This window comes from Lepisma saccharinum, chromosome 20 (assembly GCF_977018435.1).
Source record: "Lepisma saccharinum chromosome 20, izLepSacc3.1, whole genome shotgun sequence".
NCBI lineage: Eukaryota > Metazoa > Arthropoda > Insecta > Zygentoma > Lepismatidae > Lepisma > Lepisma saccharinum.
This window is the reverse complement of record NC_139248.1, coordinates 9612827-9635518: the sequence shown is the minus strand read 5'-3', so window position 1 is coordinate 9635518 and position 22692 is coordinate 9612827. Positions and strand designations below refer to the sequence as shown.

Sequence of the window (22692 nt, the reverse complement as noted above, 5' to 3'; positions counted from 1 at the left end):
AACTGACTTCATTAGTATATTACATAAAGGTTAATTCATTAGATCATAAACACCCTGATTGGTGAGTTCACGTTTACGTCATAAACTGAGTCATACAACATGTAAATTTACAAACATTATTAAGAGATCAAGGTGATACTAAATATTTTTCCTTTCAACATGTACATTTACAATTATAATGCAAAGTTACGAAAATGTGTAAGGACGTAACAAAGGTGATGCGGAAATAGAACTGATTTTATCCTTGAGAAATGCCATGAAATATGCTATGGCATCATCTAAAATGCCATAAGATTTTTCACTTTACACATTGTGATCATGGCATAAATGCTAAGGAAAATGCTTTCCTCACAAAAAAAAATGATTTATGCAATATTGTCATATATTACTTTATGTAATACTCCAGCGAGACACTCCTCCATCTTACAGACACCTGTCTTGACAAGTCTCTGGAAAAGTGTAGTTTTGTCCTTGTCTCCTACTCGCGTCGTGTCGAGATTTGTCTGCTTTAATGGCCCATTTCTTCCTATTCCCGAAACACTTATCACCTAAAACAGCTCGAATGAACATCGTCATGGACAATTTGCTCACTATTGTTGTGTTGCGCACATTAGACGTTATCCTAATTGAAAAAATGATGCAATTAAAATGTCATAATTCATTTCATTGCGGAATGTCTTAAAAATTAAAAATTATGTTAACAAAAAACGAATTTCTTAAATGCCTGAATTTATCGAACATTTCAGTGAGAATGTTTTATTACAAAATGAAGTCTTGGTGTTCGAATGGTTTTCATCCTTTGTGCGTATTCGTTGAAAAACAATGCTCGGGAATTCGATCTCTTGTTTAGCTTCCCCGGCTAACCATTGGCTGGGAGGTGGAGGAGGGAAGGGAGGTTGAAATCGATCCTACTACCATTTCCGGTGCCACTCTCACTTCCGGTTTACTCCAAAATCTTTTCGTCGCATCGCGTCATTTTTTTTTTTTTTTTTTTTTTTTTTGCAACCTGAACGCAACGTGACGTGTGAGACGGGATGCGTTTCCATTTACATCAAGGCCACGTCTTTAATCGTTCATCCACTTCCCCTACTTTTTTGGGGGGGAAAGGGGGACTTTGTAGGTTGTTACTCTGGGGTATCGATACCCGGAGGAGGCACATATTGGTTCTGATCCACGATTTAAACTGTAGGTCCAGTCCCGATTAACCTGTCTTCCGATTGACGTAGTGTAAACAAGGGATGAGGTGGAAGCAAATGGTGGTTCGGATCCTTCTTCAAGCTGTAGGTCCAGTCCCCTTCCGATCACCCTATCTGTGCGTAAAGTGGACTTACAACAATGGTAGATTTATTTACGTGATTTTACTTTGCTTTTCTGCCACTTTTGGCTAATCACGGCGATGAGGATGATGGTATGATGAAATTCATTAAGAGACGCTGACAAAGAACACCCATGCACAGGCAAAGATTCGAACCCGGGAACTTCGATGGCGAGATCGAAAGTCGACCACTTCTTCGATTTGTCCATCTATCTCTGTGTTATCTCTTTCTACGTGGGTCGTTCAATATATAAGTTTCCGTATGCTGTAAAAAAAATATTTTTAAGATACATTAGAAAACTATACATAGATGTGTAGGAGGATCCTTCCTCACTTCTCCACATAATCCCCATAGAGATTCAGGCATTTGTCCCACCGTTGCACCAATTTGTCCATACCCTTTGCAAGAAAATCAGGGCTCTGGCTATTGAGCACTATTCTCACATTCCGCTTCACTTCTTCATCTGTTTCGAAACGGTAACCTTGCAATTCAGACTTTAACACCGGAAAAAGATGGAAATCACTTGGCGCTAAATCGGGGCTGTATGGAGGGTGGGGCAGCTGTTCCCACCCCAATTCTTCAATTTTGTGTTGTGTTTGCACTGCTGAGTTGGGCCGAGCGTTATCGTCAAGAAGAATGACACCAGCTGACAGGAGACCTGGTAGCTTATGTCGAATTGCGTTTTTAAGTTTATCCAATGTTAGACAGTAACGGTCAGCATTAATTGTTCTTCCTCGTTCCAAAAAGTCCATAAGCAGAACGCCCTTAGCATCCATGCTTCTGAACTCCTTATGACGCGAGCCCGCGTTTTCCGAACAAGCATTCTTTTCGCCCTTGAGCGCATGTGCCTTCACGTCTGATAACGAATCGATTGTTGTTCCTTGTAGACGAAGGATGGCGCTTGTCAACCATGTGCTTCTTTTTAATGGCATTGCTGTATACAATATTTTATAGCACAGGGAAACTTATATATTGAACGTCCCTAGTATGTGCCTGCCTGTTTCCTCCATCCAACTTCAGTGGCATGCCAAAGGGGGGGTTCGCGGGATCACGGCCCCCTTCTTCGGCCCACAATTCATAAAAAAAAAGAACGTGAGAGACAGGAAAAGATGGTAAAATGAGAAGTGACTACTAAAAAAAAAAACTATACGTAACCCCCCTTTTTGAAAATTCTGGGCACTCCACTGCCCCAATCGCCTTCTAATGGTATCTCCACATCTGAATTTCCTCTCAGCTGCTGTGTACTGTCCGATACCCCAGCATCAAGAAGGGACTTTCACATTTCGTTCGAGTCGGCCGAGTATAGTGATTTCTGCCAGGAAATATGTTATTAACGAACGGCAGTTATTCGCAACACGCGCTCCGAATGCAGAAGGCCCCGGAGACCTTGAACCAAAAACCCCGCCGGAAATTGGGAAACTGTACTTGAAACGGGATCCGGTAGTTTGGCTAAAAAAGCCTGAGGCTGTGTCGACGCTCAACCACGCCTCCGGGAGGACATCGTTTAATGATTTATAAGTCATTCTCTCCTCTCGTAATAGAAATGGTCCCCCACTCCCAGGGCATGCGCAAGGCCTCACCTTCGACCCTCTGGTGGGGGCATTCTTAATGGTCTTGGAGGCATGATCAATGGGTTCAGTGTAAAAGTGTCATTTTAGGTACATATCTCTGTAGCTGGCAACACTAGCAGGTCGAAATTTTGTCAACAGACTCGGGCAACATGTAGTAGTAGAACTTTCAAGTTTTTGTTTAAAGTCCACTTTATGGACAGATAGGCTAATCGAGACTGGACCTACAGTTTAAACTGGGCGATGACGTTGCCACTACGCCATCGTGGAGGCTATTTGAAGGCGTGGATTCCCAAAAGTCCATGTTTATGCAGTTTCGACATTAATTCGGTCGTTCCAAGTATTATTGTTAATTTTCCGTTTATTTCATGATGTCAGCAACCATATGCGACACCTGGCGAAAGCAGGGGTTGTGTTTGTCTGTTGCATTGTTAATCTGTGGCGAAGTCCTAAAATTTTTCACAGAGTTATGAATCACATTGTATGACAGAGCAGTGTTTCTCAACAGTTTGCGATTTGCAGGCCGAGCTGACAACCACTTGGATAGATGGTTTTACGTTCGGGGTTCGGGGGAAGTTCTTTCTCGTCACTGTTGGCGAGGAACCAAAGCTCCTGAGAAGGCACTGTTCCCGTCCAGCCTCCAAATTTGAATTACAACCGTAGGACCGTTCTCGAGTTAGAGCCGAAACCGACTTGCAGCCCGAGCTGGCAACCACCTAGAAAAAGAGTTCGGGTTTCGAGCACGATTCCCATATGAGGGAATTCTTTCGCGACAATAGCGGTGAGCGATCAAACGATCTAACCGAGGGGCGCGTTGCTAGGTCGCCTGAACTACCGCGAAAGGGATTAAGCGCGAAAAGGATTAAGCGCGAAAATGAAATTTTCGCGGTTGTTCATTTTGCGCTTGTTTCTTCGCGGTTATTCCGTTCGCGTTTAATCCGTTAAGCGCTTAATCTTTTCGCTCTTATTCCGCTAGCGCTTAGTCAGTTTCGCTCTTACTTCTTTCGCGCTTAATCCCATTCGCGGTTGTTCCTTTCGCGCTTATTCCAGTTTTGAATTTTGGTTTCACGCTTAATCCGTTTCGTGGCTGTTCCTTTCGCTCTTATTCCATTTCGCGCTTAAACCTTTCGCGCTTATTCCGTTTCGAGGTTAAACTTTTCGCGCTTGTTCCTTCGCGTTTAATCCTGTGTTACGTTTCGCGGTTGTGCTCTTTCGCGCTTAATCCCTTTCGCGGTTATTCCACCGCCCCGCGTTGCTTCCCGCCTCCAACCTTGGAGGTTAACGGACGGGAACCACAGTCAATTTAGTTTGCTCAGCAATTTTCAGTAACAAATATATTGAAGTGAAAATATTCGGATTAATTTGAACTTTCCGGTGTCTGAAATGGAACATGTCATTAAAAATCAGAACTTACCCAATTAATTTAATGATGTTTGTCAGAAGAAACTAAAATATTCCATTAGATTCAGTCGTTGTCAACTAACTTCAATCATTTTTGTTTATTTGTCAAGAAGCCTAAACATAATTGAACTAATACTCTCTATGATTATGCCAGCATTAATTTATTAATATTGGATTTCAAGGGTACATATTAATTAACGTATAAAGTTTTAAAAATTAGAAATCTATTTACGAGTAAAATTTTTGGGATCTGAGCGTCGACTTAGAAAACAAATTTACCGGGCCGCGTGCTAACGAAGGTTGAGAACCACTGTGAAAGGGGAAGGGAGAGAAGTAAAAATAGAAATAGACAGAAGGAGAGAGAGAATCGGAAAATGGAAGAACAAGAAAGGGTGGAGAAAAAGAAAGAATATTAAGTAATGTAGAGGAGAAAGCAAAAGAGAAATAGAACTTCTATCTCTCTCTCTCTCTATATATATCTCTCTCTCTCTCTCTCTCTCTCTCTCTCTCTCTCTCTCTCTCTCTCTCTCTGAAGGAAAACCTAAAATACAATAGCTCTGTTCATAATGACGTGTTTGAAATAATATCCTTGAGCTTGAGGTCATACGTATACTTGATTGTTGATTGGAACCCAGCCCGCAGTCTCCTTCACAATGCCTTGTGTGATGCCCATTTGTAAGGCGAATGGAAGAAGTGGGTCGTTCCCAGGATATTTTGTAAAAGAGGAGGGATACATGGGCATTTCACCACGGAGGGCGGTTGCAGCTCCATTGCGACTTGCGTCAATAACCTCCCAAGTGTACGCCGATGAGCCACTCCGTCAACCCCCTCCACCGCAACATGCGAACTTCAATAAAAAATTCCCATCTGTTTATCATCAATGTTGGGAGACGACGACAGTATTTTAGCAAATCTTCTTAGCTATTTGATAAGAGCGGGTCTCTTACATTGTGTCGGAGGAAGTTTTCAGACTATGCTTACTTTTTAAATACGCTGTATGCGCCCTCCTTTACAATCTTTCTCGTTTAACCGTTCTCGAGCGGGTTTTTATACCCCTTTTTTCACTCTTAAGGTAAAGGTTTTAGACCAAAGGAATTTTCCTCGTACACTTTGAAGGGTTCAAAATAGCCATATGGCGACGCAACACCAAAATTTAAATTCATTCAATTAAAATTTAGCCATTTTATTTGGCAATGGGAAGTTACTTTTATGACTTGTTTGCATGTTTACAACAATAGCAGCGTATTATTGTTGCTTAACAATGAACTACATACATGTTGCCAGTTTCCCAGCAATCAAGTACATTGTCAGTGATCGTGCTGGTAATATGGCTAGCATAAATGTTGTGATCGATTTGAAAGATGTATTACTCACGTATAATGAAGTCCAGATGCACAAAATTGGTATGAATGGAAAGATATACTGAAAAAAAAAAATAGTTTTGCCTACCTTGCAGGGACGTAGTATGCACTGTTTGCCACCAGAAGCGACACCAGGAAAGATGGTTTTTCATCGAAGACCTTTTCCTACATTAATAAATCTGTTATATAGGTCCAACGACATTTCCGTATCAAGTTTGCTGAATATCCATACAGTGGATATGCAGTTCGTATAAGTGGTATTCCGAATTTAAAGGAAGAGGCTTCATCTGCAAGAAAAAGTCTTCAGAAACCGCTTGTACGTACAGGCAGACACTAAGTTATCCTGTCTTCTATGCAAGTCATTTTCGTAGGTCGCTCCTGGTAGCAAACAGTGCATCTGCAAGATAGACAAAAATAAACTTTTTGAGTAGGTATACCTTTCCATCATACCAATCCAAACAAGTTGAGAGGATAAAATTGTAGGTTCTTTGTCAATCCACTTATTTTAATTTTCTTTATTTTGCAGATTCAACTACTTACTTCGTGTTAAGTCTCAAGAGATAATCCAGCACGTAAGTAGTAGAAAATAGTTCGATTAATTAATTTCTAAAGAATCTTGAAGTGTATCTTGTTAAGTATTATTCTCTGGCCTCTTTAAGAACGAATCAGTGTAGACAAATTCGCTTGGCTTGTGAGAAATTCTATTGGCTATTCAAATGTCAGCTGCGCAGGAATTTAGGAATCTTGCGCGTAGGGATGAAGTGAATGTGGTAAAGCCACAGCACTCAACGTAGTTGCTATATTGAAGTTGCCGGACCTTACATTATGACATGTACACCTACGACCGATGTATTCATGGGCAAAATAACACCAGAACTAACACATAGGAAATGAACTATTTATTTCGAGAAGTCCTATTGGTTGCTCGAATTGCAGCTGTGCAGGAATCTTGCGCGTATGAATACAGTGCATCTGATAAAGCCCTGACACTCAATGTACCTTCAATATAGCAGCTGTTGGACCTTATATTAAGAGTTGTACTACTATGACCAATATATTCATGGGCAAAGCATTACCAGAATTCACAGGTAAGAAAGGAACTACCTAGTCTGGCCATAAATACTGTTACAAACTTTCGGCTTGGACTGTATATTTGGTAGTCAGGCTCATGAACCATGCTTGTGCTGAAGTTCACTCCTGACCGTTGTGTGTTCAGCTGTGAAAGAGCAAGCGGGTATCTTCTTGTGCTTAGCATGGAGTGGGGCGAATATGAAAACAGAGTAGCCGTAATTGCTCTGCATATGGTTGGAAAATGACTCACTGAGATTTTCCAGCCACTAAAAATACCGAAGATCAGCAAAAGGTTTGTGTATCAGACAATCCAGAAATTCACTGATACTGGTAGCATGAAAGATCGCCCAAGAGTTGGTCGACTTCACACCGTATGAACAGCGGCGGCTGTTAAAGCAGTGATGGCTCGCATCCGCCGAAATCCCATCTGGAAGCAAGTGATAATGCGACAGGAGCTGAACATTTCACAACAATCAATGTTCAGGATACCTAATAAAGACCTTGGAATTGAAGCTTACCGGTGGAGTACTGGAAATTTCCTGACGACACAAGTGAAGAAGCAGAGGGAACTGAAATCGTGACGGCTCCTAAAAGGTAAAGGTAAAGTGTTCCCCTGTGCATAGCACCACGCCATGAAGGCGTATAGGGGGTGTGGGGGTAACGCCCCACACTTTCTTGATCCGGTCGTGAGTGGGGGTGATGTGATCAGCATCACGCCCCTGACCGCCTTTACCCCCCAGGGTTTCCCCCAGGTACCCATGTTATTCGACGCTGGGTGGGCGCCGGGGCCGCTTTCACCGTTAGAAAAGTTCCCGGATTTGAACCGGCCGGGGATCGAACCCGGGACCTTTAGCATGGTAGTCAGACGCGTTACCGACTGAGCCACCGCGGCCTATTCGAGATGGCTCCTGCAGCGGTACATTGCCAATGGGCATTGCAGGATTCTCTTCACTGAAAAGAAATTGTTCACCTCTGAATAGAGTTTTAACAGCCAAAAAGAATGGGCGTATGCTTCAAAGTCTCGAGAAGTTTGTGAGAGAGTTCCCAAAAATCAGAGATGCCAACAGCCCTCCTCAGTCATGGTTTGGTGAGGGGTGAGCTATGAGAGTTCCACCAGGCCTCATTTTTTAGAAATAGGGCTTAAAAGCCGTGCAAAAGCATATGTGGAAAGTGTCCTGGACCCTCTCGTGACACTGTTGAACCAAACAATGTTTCACAATGAATCCTGGATGTTCAAGAAATATTCTGCCCCAGCTCATAAGGCAAGGATGAAGCGACAGTGACTGGAGACCAGTGTACTCGATTTCATCTCCACGTTTGATTGGCCATCTGATAGCCATGATCTCAGTACCTTGGACTACAAACTGTGCCCAGAGCTAGAGGGAATTGTCTGAAAGAAGAGGCGCCCTCGAATTGAAAGTTAAAAGCGCTCCTTCATAGCATCAGGGGTGGACTTTCCCATCAAGACTGCAATAGATGCCTGGCCAGAGAGACTTCGAGCCTGTGAGGGCGTAAAGTGTACATTTTGAAAACTGATTGGCGTGTAACTAAAAGAACATTTAAAAATCTGAAACCATATTAAATGTATTCACAAAATAGTGTGTAACAGTATTTAATGGCCAGACTAGGTATTTCTCGAAAGTCACGTGTTTTTGTTTACATGAACTCCATTCTTTTAGTGGATGGATAATAGTATATTGTCATAGAAAACCAGTACCTGAGCTTGTTATTGGCTTGATTGTTTTCCTGCAGAGAACACAGACAAAAAACTTGCTTAAGCTTTTCATCAATGGATGTCGCTTTGGGCCCGGAAAAAGACCGGTCTCGTAACCTTCCCACCAGTGCTGTTGAATGGTGGCCCACGCCTCAAAAAATTATTAAGGGAATTTTTTTTCTCGGGAAGCAATTAGGTGAAACGGCCACACACCGTACAGTAAAGCGGATTGGAAATGCGATTTCTGCACCAGTGTGTGGTACTGCCGACATCTGTGACCTAGAGTAGCGGTTACTTCATAAACCAAAGTTATGAATATTTTCCAAACGTGCAATCGGGATATTTTTATGAAAATCTGTAGAAACGTTTCTTGGAGCACTGGCGTACGCATGGGAAGCTGATGGGGCTACAGCCCCTCCCGAAATATTCAGAAAATGAACATTTTAATATTAAGGCAGTAAAGTACTCGGAAAAAACCAAAGTTGTGAATTCAACCCGCCCCTGAACAATATCGTATCTGTGCCCATCTTTTATGTGAAAGTTCGAAAAGTTATTTTTCAAAAGTGAGTGAGTTAACAGTTACTCATTTCAAAGAGTAACTGAAGCACTTGAAAAGTAACTAACTTACTTTTACAGTTAGTTTCTTCTGGAAATTTTATTACAATCAAACCATATACTATAAATGATCATTAATTGTAATGAAATAAATATATGGTTTTATTTATGTTTCTGCTACATAATATAAGTCTTCATATATTAATATTATTACAACAAAAAATAAAATGGAACAAAGCACCCAAGACCTCAAGTGCAATTAGAAATGACGAATTGCAATGACTGTTCTAAATGTGGTATGCATTGAAACCCAGCTTCCTTGCCTTAGGCGATTATACGGAAATCCTTTCACCTTAGCATCTAGATAAGACGCATGTTTGGAAACAATATTGCCAAATTCAGCTCTTCCCCCACTTCAAGTTAATTTTTTAAGTGGTGCAAAGTGACCGCTGACAAAATTATTTCAATTGAAAAAAAAGCTACTCTGTTACTTACCTTTAAAAGTAGCTAAAAATAGCTTGAATTTATGCTGGTTACTTCCAAAGCCTGAACTAGGGAAGTTTACGCTTTTCAGAGCTTCATGTTTTCCAATGACAGCCTGTCAATATGATCGTTTCTTTATTTCAACTGTATTTGCTTGTCACTGGGACTTTCTGACAACCATCACGTGGAGAATCGTGTTATTGTGGTTTGGCTTTTGCGAAACAAATGAAAATCGAACCAAAAGAAATAAAATGCAGGTCGTTGGTTTCGTGGATCAGCAAATCGTTTCCCCTTCTCGTGAAATACGCTAAGGAGTCGCCTGAACAAACATAACGGTCCCAAGTATTGGATCAGGCCCCGAGCTGGATTCTCACGTTACAATTTCTGCAGACGCATAAAGCACCGTTAGAACGAATTCGCCGATAGAGGCGCTGCAGGGAGAAAAACAATATTATATCATTTAGGATTGCGGAGATTTTTGTCGCTGTGGTTCCCCTTTTTGCATTATCTAATGGAAGATCACGATACTTTAGTAATATTACAAAAAATCTGAATATCATGTTTACCATTCATTGTGAAATATAAATGTTTTAAGAAGCAGAGACGGGGTGGGGGTGGGGGGGTTGGAGATAGAAATAGAATAATGATATGAAGATAGAAATCGGTGTGAATAAGAGGCAGAAATACAAACTAGTGAGAGAGGAAAACATAAAAGAATTATGTAATATATAGAATAGAAATTGGGCGAGGATAACACAGAAATAGAAATAAGCTAGGAAAGAAAGGAAATAAGATAATGATGTAAGCTGTAGATAGAAGTCAGTGAACATTAAGGACATAAAAATCAGTGAGAGAAAGAGAGAGAGAGAGAGAGAGAGAGAGAGAGAGAGAGAGAGAGAGAGAGAGAGAGAGAGCGGAATATCAAAGAATAATGTACAGAAAACAGATAGAAATCGGTGAGAATAAGAAACAGAAATAAAACCGAGGGGGAAATAAAATATTAATATACAGGGTGATCCGTTCGAGATGTCAGAAAGTAAACCGTTATATACAAGAGGTTAATGTACGTATCTCCGAGCAGCTTGTTGTAATATAAGCAGAAAGAATGTAAGTTTCGAGTGAGTAGAGGTTTACAGACTTCAGCCACATGGCGGCGCTAATGTGCACGGTAACAAAGGTGGTGGTCACGTCACAACAGCGCAAACAGTATGTCGTATGGTATGCGAAATTTTCGAGTATTACATGCATGCTACTGCCGACACGCAGCTGAAGACTGTAAACCTCCACTCACTCGAAACGTACATCCGTTCTGCTTATATTACAACAACTACTCACATTAAGCTCTTGTAGGTAACTGTTTATTTTTGTGGCATCTCAATCTTATCACCCTGTATAGATAGAAATCGAGTGAAAATAAGGGATAGCATAGAGAAACAAAAGAAGGATGAACAAGAAGTGAGGCAGAGATATCAAGCGTATAAAAGAAACCAGGAAAAAATGAAGGGTAAAATATACATTATTATAGTATTGTTTACATATAAAATAATTTTCTAGGTATCATTACTATTTTTTTTAAAAAAAATAAAAGTTACTTCATTAAATTTATCCGTGGACACTATTACCCTTTGGACTATTCCGATGAAGCTCTTGTCACGTGACTATATCCTGATCCATCTACATTCTGTTTTCGTCTCTTCTGATATTTGAAAGATTGTCCCATCACAGATTCGCGTTTTCTCTTCTCTCCACTCTGTCGGCAGTAACCGTTTCTTGTTTATCGTTCGGCTGCAGATCCTGCTGCTATCGCAACTGGATTGCAAAGTATACAAAATCGCTTGTGTAATACTTGGTGGATTGTTGAGCGTGATAATTGCAGCTCTGGAAGCAGTGCTAACTGTCTCAGAGGGACCACAAGCAATGTACCAGATATGGGTGGTTCCAACAATGGGAGTCGTCATCAATTTTTGTGTGTGGGGGTGGGGGTTAGCCTTGGATAAAACTAGAATAGTAGAAATAATAACAATAGCAATTATTATCACGGTTATCATTATTATTATACAATAATAACTATTATAATGAATAAATTGAACCAGTTTTATTCCAAATTTTAATATTATTATTATTGTAAACTTCTCTATGGATCAATCAGATAAGTGAATTATCAACAGTTTTTATTTAATCTTTTTACATTTTATGCATACTTATTCCACTGTTATTAACTTTAATACACTTCGTTCAAGATAAAGTTTGAGGAAAATATTAGTCATGTATAGTTTATATTGAACTAATTTTTTGGAATTTTGAAACCTGCGGAATCATTTAGTCTATGAATTAAATGGTAGATTTATAAAAAATAACTTATAGACACATTTGTTTCTAACCAGCGCAGTTTTTACTTTGGTTATTCTGTTAGAACACTAAATAAACTGGACATTGTTTATGTTATTAACAATAAAAAATAACTTTCTTCTTTCTTGCAACTTTCCAATTTCCAGCCTTAGCTTAAGGGATCCTTGAGTTTGCTTTTTGGTCGTCAGTGCCACATTTTAGCATTTTGTATCGGCTTTTTAATTTTTCTTTTATTTTTAAGGAAAGAGGGAGGTTATGCCCTCCTCCATGGCTCGACGTATACATAATTAATGGGCGAGGTTCAACGTACCATCCAGCACATAAATGTCATAGTTACAATTTAATTTTTACTATTTATTTATTATGAACAATAACTTCTAAATTACACACAATAAAATTTACTCTATACAAGTTTCTTGATGTACAGTCAGGGACACTTCTGGTTTGAAACATCATCAATGTGATTATTACAACTCAGAAGTGTGTGTGTGTGTGTGTGTGTCGTGACTATACATATGAGAATATTTTCTTTACATTTAACTTTATTAGAATTGTCCTTTTTTTATATAGCACTTCCTTTGTGTGCGATATGAAGAACTTTCAAATCCTTTGCAAGACAATGTAGTGTTATAACCAATTTTGAAATTTGTTTATTTGTTTATACAATCAGTGCAAAACGTTTGCTAATCCAGTGAGAATGGTGTGGACCCATTAAACTATTCCCTCACATAGCCATGTCTCTCACCAAGATTCCTCGTTAGTTACGTTCATGACCTTATGGTCTTGTTGTCTGGTTATTGGTTACATAAACAACAAACAAGTGAAATACCGATAACGTTATCAATGTAACACATCTCGGGCTCCGTCTTCCTGCATTTCTTCAAAGTTGGGAACTTCTTCAACTTCTAGATTGCTTATCAATGCATCTCCTTTCTTTCTTTTCTCCCCATAGCATATCAAACAAGCCGCTTGCACACTTACCAGGCGGTTTGCCTGTTTCGAAAGTAGTTCGGCCTCTTTTGGAACCATAAAACGAGAGGATTCGCCTGTGTGATTGTCTATATGCAGACGATACAAGCAACGCGCGCATTAAAATCCTTGCTTCGGGGGCTGCCATACATTGATAGATTCAGATGCAAACAAGAAATGTGTAACAATGAAATCGGTCTCTGTTTGAAAGATAAACACAAGTAATTATTATTATTTATTAGGGCTGAGCCAATACCAATACCGATACTTAAATATTGCAATAATTAAAATTTGTTCAAAATATTGATCAATATTGGTGTGTAAATATTCTTCTCCAATTATATGCTTCAATTTGCCAAGAAATTTGATTTAGAATATTCAAGAATTACACCATGATATTGAAATAGATGTTATGGAGTCAAAAAAACACATTTTTTGTGCAAAGTAAAAGTTTGAATTTTGCATAATTTCCAGGATAATTTGAACTGTGAAGTTTTCACTTGGCATTTTTGCAGACCCCGTGAAAGACTAATATGCTGGAAAAGTATCGGCTGGTATCGGTAGATGAATTCCAACCTATACTTTCCAATACCGATACCGATACATCGACATTGGTTCAGCCCACTTATTTATACAACTAACTACAACGAAACATTTAATTATTGAGTGCCACACAATACCTCATTCATTTCATCACACAGATATATTTCTTGTTTTTCAAGCCAAAGTTAAGAATGTGGAGCCTTTTCTTACGTTACGCAAATATGCGAGGGCGTATGTGTTTCTTTGTGTGCCCTTGCGTATAGCTTAGGTTTTTATTCTTGTAATTTTTTCGTATTTTTTACACATATATATATTTCCTTTTTTTCAATATTTCTTTTCATATAATGACTTAAATTTTGCCTACTAATTTTCATTTACAAAACATTTTGATCCAAACATGATTAAGTGGATGAGAAGGCTCCATACTCTTAACTTCGCCAAGAAAAACAAGATGAAGACAATAAGTAAATAAATGAATACCATCCCTAAATACATCCGCCGACCTTCATTAATTTCATCACTGCTCCTATCTTTGCGATTAGGCAAAAGTGTCAGGAAAGGGAAGTAAAATGAGCCAAATCAATCTAGATTTGGTTTTTGTTACTCAGCGTCGCTTTTCTGCCACTTTTTGGCTAATCGCGAAGATGAGGATGAATTGAAGAAGTGACACCCATAAAGAACACCCAGGTCGGGATTAGAAGCCTGGACCCCTGGTGTCGTAGCACGGTGCGTTAACCACTCCGCCACAGGAGTCTGCTGCGAGGTAGGTAGATACAAATCAAAGGCATTAGTGTACTATTGATTGATTGGTTGAATTAAAATTGTTTTGGTGCATCCACACTTTAGGCCATTTTGCATCCTTCAATGTACACGAGGAAATATCCCTTTATCTAAAATTCCTACTTAAAACTTTAAAACAAGGGGTGTAAAAAGCCCCTTGGGAAAGTGCAAGGTTATAAAGGGATCTGCACAAGACAAACAAGGCCCGTAGCCAGAATTTTATTTCGGGGGGGGGGGCTCATCCCTTATCAGAACGGACGTCACCAGAAATATTTGTAGAGGGGCTTCAGGCCATAGACACAACTTGATTAGCATAAAAAAATAATGACAGTAATAATTAATGTTATTTTACAATATTAACTTATAAAAGTTAATAAAAATATACCAATTTGAATACAAATTTATTGTTATTATTACATAAATGGAGAGACATTGCTACTCGATCAGTGAATACCTAACACAATTGTTGTCCATTATTTTTCTTATATTTTGTACAGTTAGTGTACTGAAAATCACAGTTATTGTATTTTTTTTAACTTTTACACAATCGTTCAAAAAGATGCTTTAACAGTTAGTGGTAAATTTTACTCATAAAGTTTATATTCTGTGACTTCACAAAGAAAACTATAAGTTTTGGAAGCTGTGGATCCATTTATCCTTTGGATTTAATTGTAGAATATAAAAATATAACTGCTTCCTCTATTATACACTGAACCTTTTCGATGTGATGGAGTTTTTACTATGGTTATATCTTTATTTCTGTTATTAACAATAAAAATAATATTTAAATTATATATATGTAGGATTTCGAGGGGGGCTTCAGCCCCCTTAGCCCTCCTCCTAGCTACGTGCCTGAGACAAACGCATCACATTAAAAAGTAAGAATGAACTAAAAGCTTTCTTGTAGACAGTGGAAGAGTCCGGCTCTTCGTAATAAGCTAAAAACATTCGATACAACTCGGTCGTCATCTCCCAACAGGTATAAGTGCATTAGTGTACTAGCCTGTGAATCTTACTCGTACACTACATCCCCTAAACTTCGTGAGAGAATTCCGGAGGACGTTTGCGGTTGGAAGCGAGGGGAGGAGGATCACGAATTGTATCCTTGACGAAAGGTCATTTGCGGTTTTGAACAAAAAAGCCCCATTCCATCACACACAAAACCAACTCCTATGTAAATATGCAAAGAAGCCACAATACAACTTCTGTAGCGATGAAGGTCACTCATGCGTAGACAATTTCGTTGTGCGTTCCTTATTTTTTTTCCTCATCTGATATATAAAACAGAGCTAATGACCGCAATTTTCGCAAACACGTGAGCATCGAATTCTTAATTTATCACGTCATGATTCCCTTATACTAAACACACACACACACACACACAAACGCACAAGGCGGTAACCTGACTATACACGCTTATGAATTCCGTCTGGTTTCCCGCAATTACATTGTACTATGATGTGGTTACAACTGGTTGGGATTAGTATGCTACGGCGGTGTCTGTGGGAGGACGAGGGAATTCATTACTATATCGGGATGCCCTCCTCGATAGCGTAGTGGTAACGTAATGAAGGTGCCCCGGGTTCGATACCCGTTGGAGGAACATTGTGGTTCGGATCCCACTTTAAACTGTAGGTCCAGTCACGGTTAGCCTTTCTGTTTCTGTGGTATCGAAGCTACGAGACCTTACATAGTGTTGTCTCGTGATTGAGGATTCCAACCTCTGTGCTGTGCTGGTTTACACAGCGCGCTACGACACTAGGGTCCCGGGTTCGAATCCCACCCTGGACGTTCTAAGTGTGTGTGTGTGTGTTCTTTCATAACTTTCATCATATCACCACTCATTGTCACGATTAGCCAAAAGTGGCAGAAAAGAGACTAAATGGCAATCAAATCAAATTTGATTTTATCTTAGGGTTTCATCTCATGCATATGTTGAAAAGCTTTCTTACTGTGAACTTGTAAATGATGTCTAAAATAAAAGTACACTTTGGTCTAGTGTACATCAAGAACATTAGACGGAACTGCAACATAAGGAAAAATTGAAACATTGCGGTTTATAAGTTAGGAAATTGCAGTCGTGTGCGCATTTTCAACCTCATCGGTATTTGTCAACACTACTCAGAGTTATGTCATTTCTAAATCCCGGATTTCAATGTGTACTTATACGTAAGCGTGTTTAGTTGCACGAGAAGCTAAAAAGTTAACAAGATCCGAATTATTTTGCTTTTATTTTAAATATTTCAATGAATTCTAAATATTCGTGAAGATTTTATGTAAGAACATTTATTTTACTTGTAATTTGTAAAATATTCTTCGGCATCATAATTATTATGGATGCACCTTAGTTTCAAACTTGTACACTAGTACAAATTAGGGATTTTTTTCCATTCTTTGACTTTACAAATTTAAATATTGTGTAAACTGTGCTAGTTTCATATACTGCATCCTTGAATATACCTTAATATATTCTATAAAATGATCGAGAGCTTTGTTCCGTCTGTAACCACAAGATTATTGTATTTACCATAATAAAATATTACTAAGTCCACAAGTTAATAAGACAAATGCGTATGTGATTATACACTTTCAAGAATTTTTGACCGGAGACACCTATCCAAGAGAGAGATGCTCGAAAATGTACACATAAATACTCCAGAAGCATGTTGATATATTGCAGATATGAAAAATCTGTATGTCATAAAAGGACAGCTGATATGTAGTATCCCACTTCACGAACTCTCCCTCAGAGTACCTAGACATAAAACACGGAGCAAGGAAACGTTCCACACTGCAACTCCCAGCCTATCACTTGTTCAACGTTACCAAATCAGTTTAACAACATCTCAAACCAAGTAGATATTTTCAGCTGTTATTAGTCTTTATCACCAACCTACAAAAAATGTACATAAGTTTGTGAAACTGAGCTTTGTATATCTTGGTACTGTTTTGTTTTCTGTTTTATTATTGTTGTTTCTTTCCGGTTTAAAATGGCTTACGCTGTACTGGAAATTTAAAATAAATATACAGTGTGTCCGGGCTAGAGGTATAAAAAAATACACACATATATTTTAGCAATTGTAAAGTTTACTAATTTTCTTTTCCCAGTTTTGTACAATGTAACTCAGAAAGTTTTTATGTACGCTGGTAAACCTCAATGTGGTCACCATTGTAGCTCGATAGATATCCAAACGATACTCAAGCTTGTGCCAAGTGTTGACCTGCATTTGAGGCGTTATTAGCGCAACGATATGCTGCTTCAAATAACCCAAATCGTGAACTTGCCCCTTTTACATAACATCTTTAATGAAGCCCCATGCAAAAAGAAATCAAATGGTGTTAAATCTGGGAATCTCGGTGGCCTAGCAGTTTCTGCGCATGCGTGAGTCAACAGCACTATTGATCGTACAAGTGGTCTATCGGCTGAGATTCACTACGAGACAATATAAGGAGTAGTTTTCGCATAATAAGCAGTCATTTTTGTACGCCTCTAGGCAGGACACACTGTATTTTGTGTAATGTAAAATAAATCTGTTAGTTGGTACCACTGGCAGCTGAAGTAAAGTAGAAATTGTCGCCCTGATTGCAACTGTACCGCGATGAAATGGACCATGTAAAACAAATGGCTTCCTAGTCAGTCGACTCCGATATAGTATTCTGCTCGCGACGAGGGTAACCAGCTGTGAATGAGAACGGTTGGAGAGGACCTGTAAAACGCATAAACTGTCACTTATCCTTTCGCTCTGCCCTAGAATCAATGGGCGGATTTAGGTCGAGTGGCAATTTTTGCTTTTCGGAATATCGCTTTACGCACTGCAGCGTACTTCCGTTTGTTTCTCTCCCTTTTTTAATTGTTTGCGTTTCCTTCTACTTTTTGGCACATCCTAGCAAATCCTTGGAAAACGAAACGTGCGTATTTTACCAGGCACGTATCTAGAATTATATTTCGAGTGGGCGAACCTTATTATAATTATACATATAATAATAACAACAATAATAACGTTTATAATCAATAGATTAGTAAGATTAAATTAATAATAATGATATTTAAATAAATGTATAATAATAATAATATTGCATGAACAGAACAATACAGATCTGGTTTATGTGCTGTTAAGATCAGTAACATTTGTATCAAAACAGCTCTTAATTATTTTTGGACTTTGTTAGTCGTTCGGGTAGGTCTGTACCCCCCTGGACCCCCCTAAATACGTCCTTCCTACTCTTCACACACCGCATCTCATGAACTAGATCAGTTAGGGAAATAACCATTTGTAGTTACTGAAGTTACACAGTGGTAAACCATTGTTATAATCCACAGTAGTGTACACGCATAATCGTAAATTGTCTGTGGTAGTGGGATCTCAAATATAGATCGTGAAGTTAAAGGCGCAGTGAATAATCACATTCTCCATGTTAAAATGTAGTTTAGTCATCTTACCAATAGACAGTGATACGTGAAAATGAAGTAGATGATTGTGGGCTGAATCTACCAAAGCGGATATTTTACATCGATTATTGTCACATTAAAATGATATTCCATTGTAAACGTTCGAGGGTGCAGGAAGACTGGAATGAGTACGAACCAGCGACTCCTGTGCACCGTACTCCCGCGTGGAGGGGAGGGGCAGAGTGGCGCATGCTTCCTTATGGCCCGAGCTGAACAGAGGAAGGGAAAGCTGAGCGGAGATTTTTCGTCCAAGGTTCTTTTCCTTGTGGTCGCTCTATAGTTCTAGAGTTACCAGTCAGATTAATCCGGCGTTAGGATCCTGTAATATTGCTAAATATTGCTACCTTCATTTCTTACAGTGTCTAAATATACACATTCACTAAGAAGAATGAAATATAGATTGTATGAAAGGATTAAGAAGAATATGACTGCAATTACTTACAAATATGCTGTAACGATGAGACATTTGCTTTGCAAACATGCTGTATAAAGAAGAGAATTGCCTTAGTAATAAGGGAGGAGAGTGTACGTACTAGTGCCAACCTCCGTAGTGGCGGAGTGATTAGCACAGCGCACTACGACGCCAGGGGTAAGACACGGATGTTTGTTTTTGTTCTTAATCAGAAAAACTAACAATATATGTTAAAAACCGAGAAAAATAGAAAGATGGGGGAAACTACTGCTTAGGGGTTTTCTCTTGATTAAAAAAAGTAATGCAGAGCAGGAGGAAAGGGAAACGGAAATGACGTCACCGAGGGGTTGAAATATTAGTAGGCAGGTGTGCAAATGCCTGATACGAACCCCTTCTTGTTTCCTGTTGTTTGTCACGCACTGCAGTGCATGTGAGGGGGAGCACGTAGTGGATGGTTTTATTGAATAAAGTGCGACATGCAATAAAAATATAAAACCTGTACTGCCATACGAAATATGAACGGAAGTAGCAAGGGCTTTGTTATGGACTATTTCTTAAAAGTATCTGAGGACGGATAAGTTAAAAAAGATCCTCCCCGATCGCCTAGCAGTACAGTAACGTCGTCGCCTTGTAATCAATGGGTCCCAGGTTCAATACCCGCTGGAGGCACATAGTGGTTCGAATATCGCTTTAAACTGTAGGTCCAGACCCGATTAGCCTATCTGTGCATAAAATGGACTTTACAAATACTCAAATACTCGCAGGATATGTTAGAAATTTCCTTAAGGAGTAACTGTGAATGAAAGAAGAATAACCTTTATCCAACAACCGTGAAAAACAATAAGCGCTATTGCAATAACTTGAAGAATAAGCGCGATTGGAACATCCTTGAAGAAGAATAAGCGCGATTGGAACATCCTTGAAGAAGAATAAGCGCGATTGGAACATCCTTGAAGAAGAATAAGCGCGATTGGAACATCCTTGAAGAAGAATAAGCGCGATTGGAACATCCTTGAGGAATAAGCAGGAAAATATTAACCGTTCAAGACAATAATATTCCTCAAACAAATTCTTATTTACAAGGTTTGTCTTACCACGTTACGACACATTTCTGTGCCAGGTCCCAGTGAAGTGTTGCATGTGCCGAGGACTCATTTTATTTAAATGTTATAGCCAGAATTTTCTTACAAACCCTCTCAACGAAGCAGATTTTTTTTTTGTTTCTCAAATAACACAGCTACACCCAATAAGTCGATGGCAATGGCGTGTTGTTAATGCCTGTATGTGTGAGGTGTGGAGGGGCACTCAAACTCGAAAAACCAATTCTAATAATATAGCATGAAACTCGCTAATATTTAAATCGCAAAGCGGTTCCTTCCTTGGACAAGGAAATAAAACACGGAATATTGAGGTTCGTAATATTACCTTTCATAAATTCAAATATCACTAATATTCGTAAATTACAAATTCATCCAAAAAAATATCCGGATACTAAAACTATCCGATAGCCTCGTTAGCTAGTCCTAATATTAATTTCTTTGTTTCTACATTACAATCAGCATCTAAGTTTCGTTTTACAGTTTCCACACAGCTCCAAATTTTTAAGCGACAAATTGCATACGAGCGTTTCCTGGTATTAATACGCAGGCACATCGCGTTGATTTTCCCGCGATAGCAGAGTTTGATTTACTCTTGTGAGACAACGTAATTTAGTACCGTCAGTGCATCATAGAGGACTCTTCTGTGGGGAAACACTTTCTTTTCAGTAGCGGTATTTACTTGGCTACACTGCATGATTAAGGAAGCTATTCTCGCGAATGAAGCTTATTATTGTAATGACCTGGTGTGAAGATTGCAAAATGACGTATTAACATGCCCGCGAGGCTAACATCACTATCTTTCTTAGCTGGAAGAGTTCACACGTACATTATTATAACGTTCCGGAGTGCTTTTTGTTTTAATAGAACTGATTGTTATCGTTTAGTTTGTTAACGGTCAAACAACGGTTGTCAGCTTGCAGCTTGCATCATAACCTTTGTTTCCTTTTCTTGGCCAAGGTGAAATTTACACAGGTGAGTCTCTCTAAACATAGACGTTATCACGTCCTGGATTTTTAGAGTTGCGGATCTCACTACAGAAAAAAATAAAAACATACTTTCAGGACAATCACTAAAAACGCCCAGGCCAGGATTCGAACCCGGGACCTCTGGCGTCATAGCGCTCTGTGCTAACCATTCCTGCACGGATATCGGCTTTCTTTCATGTAATAGTAATAATTATAATAATAAAACAGGAATTATTATTATTGTTATTCTCTAAACTTTGCCTGGTCTGAGGAAATAAAAAAGTTTTCGAAAATTTGTTACTAAGGTATTTTGATGACACCAAAAATAATCATGAGGATTTTTTTTACACTAGAAAAAGTGTATACATAAAGTATTTTTAACAAACCAGAATATATTTTTGTTAATGTTCTTAGTTACAGGTGGCTTCACCAGATTTTGGGGGTTACGGACGCCTATGACAATAATAATAATGATATATGTAAGTTTTGAGCACGATATGAGAACCAGGTACATCAGTATGTCAGAATAGTGATAATATTAATAGTAAGTATTATCATTGACCGATTTGAAATATTTTGCTTCCATTTTATGCATCCTTTGGATAATTGCGAAGATCAGGATGAGTGATGATGTGATGAAATTGATGAAGAATGTCCATTTGCAGGCCGGAATTCGTACCCGGAACTCCTGGCGTCGTAGGCTGCTCCACAACGGAAGTGGGCATCAATTATTATTATTATTATTATTAACAACAACAACACTAATAATAATATACGTGTGAAATACCTGGTAAGTCTGCGAGTAACTATCCTAAAATATATTTCCAAATATTTACCTGGAGTGTTTTAATAACACTAACGCAAAAGTTCAAAAACGGTCACCTAAGCGAAGTATAGGGGTTAATAGAGTATAAAACGCCTGTTACAGCTACCCGGTAATTTACTTTGGAAACCGGCGGCGATAGCTTCCGACCGATGTTCTCTACCTGGGTCAACCGCTTCTTTACCCTTGGCACTGGGTGACGTAGGCAGCGGCTTCCTGTGACACACTTAATTACCCTCCCCGTTGCCTCGCAGGGAAGTGAGGAAACCGCTAATCCTCAATGGCGCTGCTGACAAAGCGCGGAAGAACGAAATTACAGAGATTACGGCGACAGCTACTTAGCAAAACGTGTCCTTTACGATAGCGTAGTGGTTAATGTCCTCCATGGGCGTCGCGAGAATAGAAGGAGTAACTCCCCTTTGCAAATAATGGAGATGCAAATAATGGAGATGAAAAAAAAATGTTTTCATAATCAATTACTGTACATGTTTATTTATGTATTTAGATATGTTTTCTCTTGTATTACACTCAACTATAACATGTTTGTGACGTCCACTTTATGCACAGAAAGACTAATCGGGAATGGACCTACAGTGTAAAGTGGGATCCGCTGAACCACTATGTGCCTCCACCGGGTGTCCAACCCGGGATCCGTTGGTTACAAGGCCATAACATTGTGTATCTACATTAGATCGTAATATAATTCACAGGAAACAACATAGTATTATACCCTTTACAATGGACAAATCCCAGTGAAAGAATAGCAATCCGTAGACGTACACGAAACACACATGTCTCAGGTTCGAATCCCGGTCTGGGCATGGGTGTTATT

General features: G+C 39.1%; 1 protein-coding gene across 3 annotated transcripts in view; it reads left to right on the top strand.

The window, feature by feature from the left end:
* Cad88C (cadherin 88C) overlaps positions 1 to 22692 on the top strand; it is a 219329-nt gene that overhangs the window by 99055 nt on the left and 97582 nt on the right. For all 3 annotated transcript variants that reach the window (XM_083142091.1, XM_083142092.1, XM_083142090.1), the window contains one exon: positions 6173 to 6218. The gene's annotated coding sequence lies outside the window, so the exon portion shown is untranslated. The remainder of the gene's footprint in view (positions 1 to 6172; positions 6219 to 22692) is intronic.